A 9,205-nucleotide genomic window follows, 5' to 3' on the forward strand; every position below is an offset into this window, starting at 1 on the left:
CTGCTTGTGCTGGCTGCTCTCAAGAAGCAAGCCTTCCAATGTGGAAGCAGACATGCTGGGGTTGATCTAGCTGAGTCTCCCTACCTAAGCTGGTTGCCTAAGTCTCCCTACCTAAGCAAACATTCTGATGGCCTGCAGAGCATTCTGTTATGCACATTATGTTCTCAAACATGGAGCAATTAATTCATGAAAAATAGTATTAAAAATTATGATAGGCCCAGCTTTCCCTGACCTCGGGACTGGGGTACTCTCACTCGGCATATGTTCTGCAGATGACAAGTCCTAACGAGTTCAATTTGAACCAGCCACCCAAGGATGGCATCTCCTCTATGAAGTTCAGCCCCAACTTCTCTCAATTCCTGCTGGTCTCCTCCTGGGACACATTAGTGCACCTTTACAATGTCCCAGCCACCTCCATACAAGTCAAGTACCAGCACACAGGTGCAGTTCTGGACTGCACATTCTATAATCCCATGCAAGCATGAAGTGGGGGACTAGACCATTAGTTGCAAATGCATGGTTTTGGGCCAGGGATTTAGTTCAGTGGTGTAAGTGCTTGCCTGGCAAGCACAAGGTCATGTGTTCAATCCCTGGTACCAAAAACTAAATAAATAAAATAAAGTGCATGATTTGAATACTGATCAAGAGAAACTTGTTGGAATCCATGATGCCCCTAATAGATGTTGTCATGGTTTATGTCTGTGTCCCCCAGGCCTCATAAGTTTGCATTGTGCATTTGTGATTGTTTCATTGTCTAGCGCTTGGATTGATGTCAGTGTTCCACCCACATAGGGGTGGAGCCAGGATGTGATGTAATGGCAGGAAGAAGGTGTGTCTTGCTTTTTGCTGGTTCCTGTTTGCAGCCGCCATGAACTGCTGCTCAGCCATACCCACCTGCCTTGGAGCCAACTAAATGTGGACTGAAACCTCCAAAAACTGTAAGAAATAAACCTTTCCTTTCCCAACTTGGGCTCCAGGTATTTTGTATCAGCGACGAGTAAAAAGTTACTAAGACAGATGTGGTGAATACTGTCCAGAGGTGAATGTGATGGTTCCGAGAAGTTGGGATCAGACAGTTAAACTGTGCAGTTCCCAGAACTCCTTGTAATGCCAGGCCCTTCTCTTAGCTTGGAAAGGTATACATACTCTCAGTGTATGGAGGCTGGTTGATCATGAGCACAGTAGGCCACAGTGTTAGTGTGCAACTTGCAGAACATGGGCTATGTGCAGCAGTGCAGGGAATCCAGCCTGAAATACCAGACTCATTGCATACAAGCATTTCCAAATAAGCAGGGTTGAGTATTAAGCTCTATTGAAGGCCAAGTGGTAGTTGAATACTTGGACCCAAGCCCTGAAGTGTAGAAGAAAAAGTATGCCTGCAAATGTTACAGACTAAAAGAAAATAATATTGAGCAGATTTACCCAGTCAATGCCGTTTCCTTTCACAATATCCACAATATGTTTGCCACAGGTAGCTCTGATGGATTTGTAAATATTTGGGATCCATTTAATAAAAAGTAACTGAGCCAGTTTTATCGGTCCCCCACCAGCATCGCCTCACTTGCCTACAGCAATGATGGGACTATGCCTGCAATAGCATTATCATACATGTATGAAATGGATGACCCAGAACATCATGAAGATGGTACCTTCATTCACCAAGTGATAGATACAGAAAAATAATCCAAGTCCACCTAATCATCTCGTGAAAGTGGTTTCTCTATGGAAAGGTTTATTTGCTTCCTACAAGTACATGCTTAATCCCCTAAAGAACATATTATAGTTATTAGGACCCTGTTGTTTAGTTTGTGAATTATTCTGTGTTCTACCTTATAAGAAATTTGTCTTTGTATTCTTTAATACTTTGTTTAGGGTGAGAAGTCCTTGTGCAGTAGTTGAAGAGTTTCCCTACCTCCTCCCAAGCAAGCTAAGTTGTTGTTTATGAGCAGTTGTGCTCTTTTGTAGTGTAATCCCAACCTTTTATTTCCCTGCTGCCTAATAAACCAGAAATTCAGAACCCTTAAATGTTGGGTGTTTTTAAGTATTGGTAATTAACGCAATTTATTCATAAAAGGGCTTTTGTAAAACAAAACTTTTCATAATTGGTGCATTGAAGATGGGCATTTTACCTTTAAAGTCTACCGTCTCATTGAATTACGTCTGCTCTGATATATGTTGCAGATTCAGTCCTGGATGAAGTGATATGTTGGCAGTCAGCCTTTCCCTTGTCCCCTCTATGTGGACAGCAGGGATCTAGAGCCAAACTGTACAGTTTCCCTCGGGACAGGCACAGAGTGTGGTAGCATTGGGGTACCTTTTCACATGATGCTTTCCTAGTGGCCAGTGCCATGGAACACACATAGCTCATGCATCTCTGTGCTGATGAAATCATTGTCCCCATACAGAAAGCCAAATGACAGCCTGTTCTGGACTTACACATCAAATGCTAAAGCAGAATGAAGCCCTTGGGATGGTAAATAATGTAATAGCCAGAGACTATCTGATGGTATTGGTTCTTTAGTGTGATTATATGCTCCTAAATATTACAACCACCTTGTTGAGGGTATTTTCAATTTAAAATCATTGTATAACAAAAAAATACAGCATTGTAAAAGTGACCAAATTAAAGCTATGTTGTGGACCTTTCAAAAAAATCATAATAATGTTATAAGTTTACATAGGCATAAGCAAGAACTCTATGACCAGAGACTTAATTGCATAAGAATATATCAAATTACAAATCTTCTGTACAACATAGGAAACAACCAGCACAGTGAAGAGACAACATACAGAATGAGAAAAAAATTTTTTGGCTAGCTAGTGCTTAGACAGAGGACTAATATCTAGAATATATAAAGAACTCAAACAAGTTATATCCCCTAATTTGACCCAATCAAAAAAAGAACAACTTCAATGAGCAGACATGTCTCAAAAGAAAGGGTACAAATAACCCATGAATACATGAAAAAACTTTCAACATCTTTGACCATTAAAGAAATGCAAGTCAAAACAAAACTGAGATTCTGTCTTCAGAATGAATGGCTATCATCAAAAATCAAACAGCAGGGCTGAGGATTTATTTAGCTCCGTGGTGTAAGTGCCTGCTTGGCAAGTGTAAGGTCATGAGTTCAATCCCTGATACCACCAAAAAAAAAAAAAAAAAAAAAAAAAGGAAAGAAAAATCAAACAGCAAATACTGGTGAGGATGCAAGGGGAAAAGTAAGCCTTTTACATTTTTCTTGAATCTAAATTAGTACAGTCAATATGCAAATCAGTATGAAGATTCCTTAAAACACTAAAAATAGAAATTACGTTTGACCCAGCTATTCCTCTTATAGGTATCTTCCCAAAACAGTTTAAGATCTCATATACAGTGACGCAAGTATACTCATACTAATGACAACACAAATGCACTAGCTAAATCTTGGAAGTGGCCTAAATGTGCATCAACAGATAAGTGTGTAAAAATTGTGGTATTTACACACAATGGAACCTATTCTCTATTTTAAAAAAGGATATATTTGTATCATTCATAAAAAAATAGATGCCCTTATCAGACATATGCTTAAAAATCTCATATTTATCTTACATGAGAAGGTCAAAGTATAAATAATTTAAAGAGCAAAATAAAAGATAAATCATTAGAAACCGGAAAATAGACCTTTTGCAAATGGAAAGGGAACCAAGAGATGAATGGAAACAAGTTTCTGCAATGACTGTAATCATCGCTGCAAACAGAAACTAATAAAAATTTTAAAATGTATATGAAGGTATATCATTGTTATAGACATAGATATTTGTCTAAAGTTTCTGTTTATGGGAGAAGAAATAGCCTCAGAGATGAAGGAAAATAGGGGGTAAACTTCAGAATCAGAAATTCTGCATTTAATTTTCTGATCAACCATTCCACAGTAGCCTTGAGTAACTGAAATTTCTCTTTCTTAATTTCTCTTATTGTAAAACAGTGGGCAGACCAATTTGTTGTAAAAACTCATTAGAAATCTGCTTTCACAGGGACCTGGACCCTTCTGGATATTTCATCCCTTAAATGTTGGGTGTTTTTATTTTGTTTTCTATTGGGTGTTTCTATTTTGCATGTAGGGGCCAAACTTAAACTGCCTTAGAAATGGAGAGCTACTACTGTATGTGCCGGTGACTTTAGTCTGGTCCCTGATTCCCCACTAAAGGAGTGACAAGACAGGAAGTGGGAGAGGGGACCAGATTTAGTTCTCTCAAGAAGGTCACATAGGGTGACAGTGGCATGGACTTGGCCAACACGAGATCTGGATTCAGTTCTTTATTCTACTGAATAGTTGAGTACAGTGTGCCCTGCCTGAGTCAGGCTCTCTTCCTTTCAAATGATATAAAAACATTCATCATTTCACAATATTTTTGTGCCACGTGCAAGTCTTATTTAAAAGAAACAAGGCCATGTATGTGAAAGGGCTTTGCAGATTATTAATCACTATACAAAGGCTAGTTGTTGCTATTGTTTAGAAAGAATTGTAAATTCTACAGATTCCATTGACCTCAAAAAAATGCAGCTTAGTCACTTGTATGACATTTGACTTTGAAGTGCTAAGGTTTTATTTGCAAGTTTCTTCTCATTCTGTGACTTCCTTTGCTTCCAGCTTTGATAGCTGTCTGACACATTCACTTTTGTATTCGGATGGCACTTCAAGAAACTCAGGATGATTTGCAGAGAATTATATCATTCATTCTTGCAGCCCAAGAACAAAGAAGAAAGTTTTTTTCATGCTGGTAAACTGGTGAAAAGCAGTATAAAGGTACCCAAGCTGATTTCTCATCCATACATCAGCTCCCACAGCTGTGGGTCCAGGGAAAGGAACTTAGTGCCCTATCTTCTGGTCTTCTCCATTTCTACTAGCAAACCATGTCAGAGTTTCCTCCAAGGCTCCACAGAAGGAGGAAATGGCTTTTGTAGACTTTGTAATACACCAGGTACTTTACTTTAAACCAATGAGAGAAGTGATTTCCACTCTGGTTGGGCATTCGAGACCTCAGTCTCCCCATCCTGACAGGTCATCCACACAGTTGCCACACTTATCCCCTAATGAAGACCATGCACTTAGATTCTTGGCCTCCTCTGGTCTCCATGAAACATTCAGTCAGCGCTTAAATTGTAAAAGTAATAAGAGACTGAGCCACTTAACTGTTTACCTTGAGTATCTCAGGCAGTAAATTTGTTTATGCACTGACTATCCTGAGTGTGGATCAAGCAGGTGTCATTTCAACCAGTCGATTCTTATATTGAATAAATTTTTAAAATTTTTATTTTTATATTTCTTAATATCTTATAAAAGTCAACTAAAACATGCAATTTTTGGTGATGCTGTATTTAAATAATTGGCCTGCTAAGTGGACAGATTTCTCTTGGGATCCTTAGTACTAAATCACCCAATCTTTCTTAAGAAAGAAAAATAGTCCATCCCACACTATTTTTTGATTGTACATTTTGACTGGGTACTAGGGTGATGACAAGTCCCTGGGAACATGGATGTTGGCTTCTGTCAGCTTTGCACTTTCTGAGTCAGCGTGTGAGACCCTAAAACAGCTAAGTGGGACAGTGCTTCCCAGAAAAAGGCTCAGCAATGTTTGCCTCATGTGATTTCCTCTAAAAATAGAACTTCAGGGAAACCCAAAATTCAGAAAGGACAAAACACGGGAAGAAGCAAATGCTCCCTGTAAAAGCTAGGCTGTGCCTTTCCATAAACATTTCCTTTTGTTCTTTGCCAGTTTTCTTGGCATCTGAACAGCAGCTAGGAGAATCAGCCCTATCAAGGGCTTCTGCTGTGAGAAGAACAGCAGCTCTATTCCTGCCAGTGTCCAGGGCCTTGGCTATCGCTTAGCTTCTCTGGCTGCTCCTCTTGGTCTCTGGAATTATAGAACTGATAAAAAAAGACACAGCTGTATAAGCTACTTGCTAGCTGGAATTGCACTGTCTTTAAACCATCAAATGAAATGCCTCAAAATCCCTATCACATGTGGTTGAGAATTTAGTCTCCCTTACAATTCTTAGATTTCTTAGCAAAAAATTTTGTTTTGTAGTCAACCTGGCTCTGAACTTTTGCACCCACCAAACTGCTTCCTTTTAGAAACCATCTGGCCACTTTACACATGCGATCTCTTTTCCATACTATCTCATACTCTGTGAGGCAGCACCCCAACCAATTCCTCCTTCCTCCCCCTTACTTCCTGCCGCCTCTGCCTCTCCCTGTCTGTCTGTCTCTGTGTCTCTCTCTCTCTCTTTACTTTCCCTCTTTCCTTCTCCCTCTCCTAGTATAGTTATAAACTATTATTACTTTTTGGTAAGTTAAATATCATAGCAATTTATGTGTTAATTGATGCATAGAACCAATCATGAGGGAAATTTCATATTCTGACACAATCTGAAAATCATCAGACATTCTAGTTTATGTAAATAAAGAGAAAAATTACTTAGCCGTTAACATCTTAATCATTTAGATGTAGTTTCTCATTAGAATTTGAATGCTGGGCAAGAGGAGGGGATGTAACTCTGCAGAGGACAGCTCCCAAAGGAGAGGCCACTGTCATTTCTCACTTCCTCCAACACGAGGTCTTTCCCACGCCAGCACCCTTGCCCTGCTCGTTCTGGGCATTCCTGGGTCCTTCTCACCCTTTGGATCTAGTCTATCTGAAGTCATTCTCCGGCCATAGATAATGGTGGCATTCTCCACCTTGCTCTCATTCTCTTCACATCATTTCTCGTGACTTCTATTTTATTTATTACTTGCTTATTTCTTTCCTTTCTGTCTATCCCCCTGCATCAGGAATTGGTGAGTGGTCAGGCTCTGTGGCACGCATCTGTGATCCCAGCACTCTGGAGACTGAGGAGGTAGATCGCCATGAGTTCAAAGGCCAGCCTGGGCTACAAAGTGACTTCAAGGCCAGCCTGAACTTACAGTGAAACCCTGCCTCAAAAAAGACCAAAAAAAAGGAATCAGTGAATGTTTTCTGTAAAAATGCAAAGAGTAAGTATTTTCAATTTGTTCTACACCATTTCATAGCCACTACTCAACTCTGCCATGGTAGCACATGCGACTATGTCTCAGTAAAACTTTATTGTTGAAAGTAAATATTTGAGTTTCAATACTTTGAACATGTCATGAAATTTTATTCTTCTTTCAATTTTGATTATATTTTCAAATGTAAAAATTACTCTTACTTTGCAGGTTACATAAAAACAGATGACAGACTGGATTTGGTCCAGGGGCTATGGTTTCAGATGACCTGCAGTAGATTGTAAGCTCCAGGAAGACTGGAATGAGTTCATTTATTTCATCATTACCTCTCTAATAGTACAGTGTCTGGCACATAACTGGCATTCAAAAAGCACAAATTAAATGAAAAAACCAATGATGCCAAGTTTAAAGCAAAAACACTTATGACCTAGTTAGAAGGTTGAGGTACAGACAATAGTAAACCTATGAACACAAAAAAGCTTCTGAGGAAAGCTTAATACAGACCATTAATATTATCAGACTCTCCATGCCCAAATCCATGATTTCCTAGGTGGTATATCATTCGTCTGTGGTATTATAAGTCCACTAGATTTAAAAGAGAGTCATACATGCATTAGTCCCTATAAAGTTTAAGCATATGTAATGCAATGTGGAAAGTTTCAGTATTTCTGTGTTTTGAATTGGGAAATATTTAATTTGGTAGTGATGCAGAAGGCTGTTGGTATGTACAACTCACTAGGTCCTTTAAGATTTGGGCATTCTGAGGGATATGTAAAAATCTCAGATTTCAGCCACTAAATGATTTAAGTTTATTTAAGAAGTTATGGATTGAGATATAAATACTTTAAGGTCTGTTTTCCAAAATAACTATTCCAATTTTTAATTTAAACAGCAATGAGAATAGACGTACAAGTGCTGCCTGTGAGATCTGTGTGTGTGGGTAAATGCTGCATCCGGACCACCAGACAAAAGCAAAAAATATGTATTTGCTGCTTTGATTGCTTTGAACTTGAACTGTTCTTCAAATTTTTAATATTGTCTATCTATTCATTATGTCTCTGGCCCACCCATCTCTTAAAGCTTCATTGTTCAGTCAGAAACGGCTTTTTATTCTTAACATCTAGAAAGCATTTTTAATTTTCTGATGTCATGTTACAATGAAGAGATTCCCCTTTGAAAAAAGAATATTCACCTGCAGTCCACTGGGTCTGGGATGAAACTGACAGACTATTCAGGGCTGTGCCTTTGAACCTGAATAGGAAAAATCCTGTATTTGCATTAGCTTTCATTTGAAATGAGAATTCTCCAACTCTGAATGTAGGTAACTAACCACACACATCTCAGCAATGCCTGTGACACTGTCATGAATACATTCACCTTGGGAAATGGGCATATATATATTAGAGTGATTGCTATGTATCTTGTGTTTTTCTTGCTTTCTTAGATATTTTTCTCAACTAGGACTTCAGTTATATTGTGAGTACATAGTATATAGAAAGAAACTGAAATAAGCTTGCATAAAGCCAGCCTCTTGTGAATGTTGTCAGTTTGTGTCTGTGGAATGGACTGTCCTTCAGTTAGCAGGAGGGGTGGCAGACTCTTATCTTGACAGAATGGTCCACATACCTGTGGGGAGTGTGGCCAGCCTTCCTCTCTCTGATGAAAGATAAGTCCATGCTTTTCTGTACTCAGGCACTGAAGTGACCAGGACTTAGTACAATTGTTGTAGGCAGGAGGCAGGAACTGAGTAAGAGGAGTGGTCTAGGGGCACCTGAAAAGTTACTGGCTATCACAGAAAGGAGCCTGGGACTGAGGTCTAGGAGAGAGAATGTCAGGGAATCTGGGGAGTGTGGGGCTTAAATTAATTGGGGACACATTTCACAAACCAATAATGGTTCTTTCTGATATTATGAGCAGGATGGCAAGAAGTGTTGTGACATGGGCCAGGACCTTTGAGTGGTTCTGACAGTGTTCAGTGTGCTCTTCACTAACAAGACTTGTACCAGCTCTGTCTTCCAGGCAGACTGTTCCCACAGAGCTCATATTGAAGGAAGAACAGTGCCATAGTCACCAATATTTAGCTATGAAACTTCACTTAAGATCTACTTGTGAGGAGCTCCAGCCAGTGGCCTGGTCATTTCCATGCTGTCCATCAAGGATCTCAGAAGTTGAGCCAGGTCTCCTGCTGCTGCGCAGAGTGA

At 39.5% G+C, this 9,205-nt stretch overlaps 1 pseudogene; it reads left to right on the forward strand.

The window, feature by feature from the left end:
• The first annotated feature begins 272 nt into the window (after positions 1 to 272).
• On the forward strand, positions 273 to 1,683 carry LOC100729993 (mitotic checkpoint protein BUB3-like; annotated as a pseudogene).
• The last annotated feature ends 7,522 nt before the right edge of the window (positions 1,684 to 9,205 follow it).

This window comes from Cavia porcellus, unplaced genomic scaffold (assembly GCF_034190915.1).
Source record: "Cavia porcellus strain 051 isolate PalLab524CR breed Dunkin Hartley unplaced genomic scaffold, mCavPor4.1 scaffold_7, whole genome shotgun sequence".
Taxonomy (NCBI): Eukaryota; Metazoa; Chordata; class Mammalia; order Rodentia; family Caviidae; genus Cavia; species Cavia porcellus.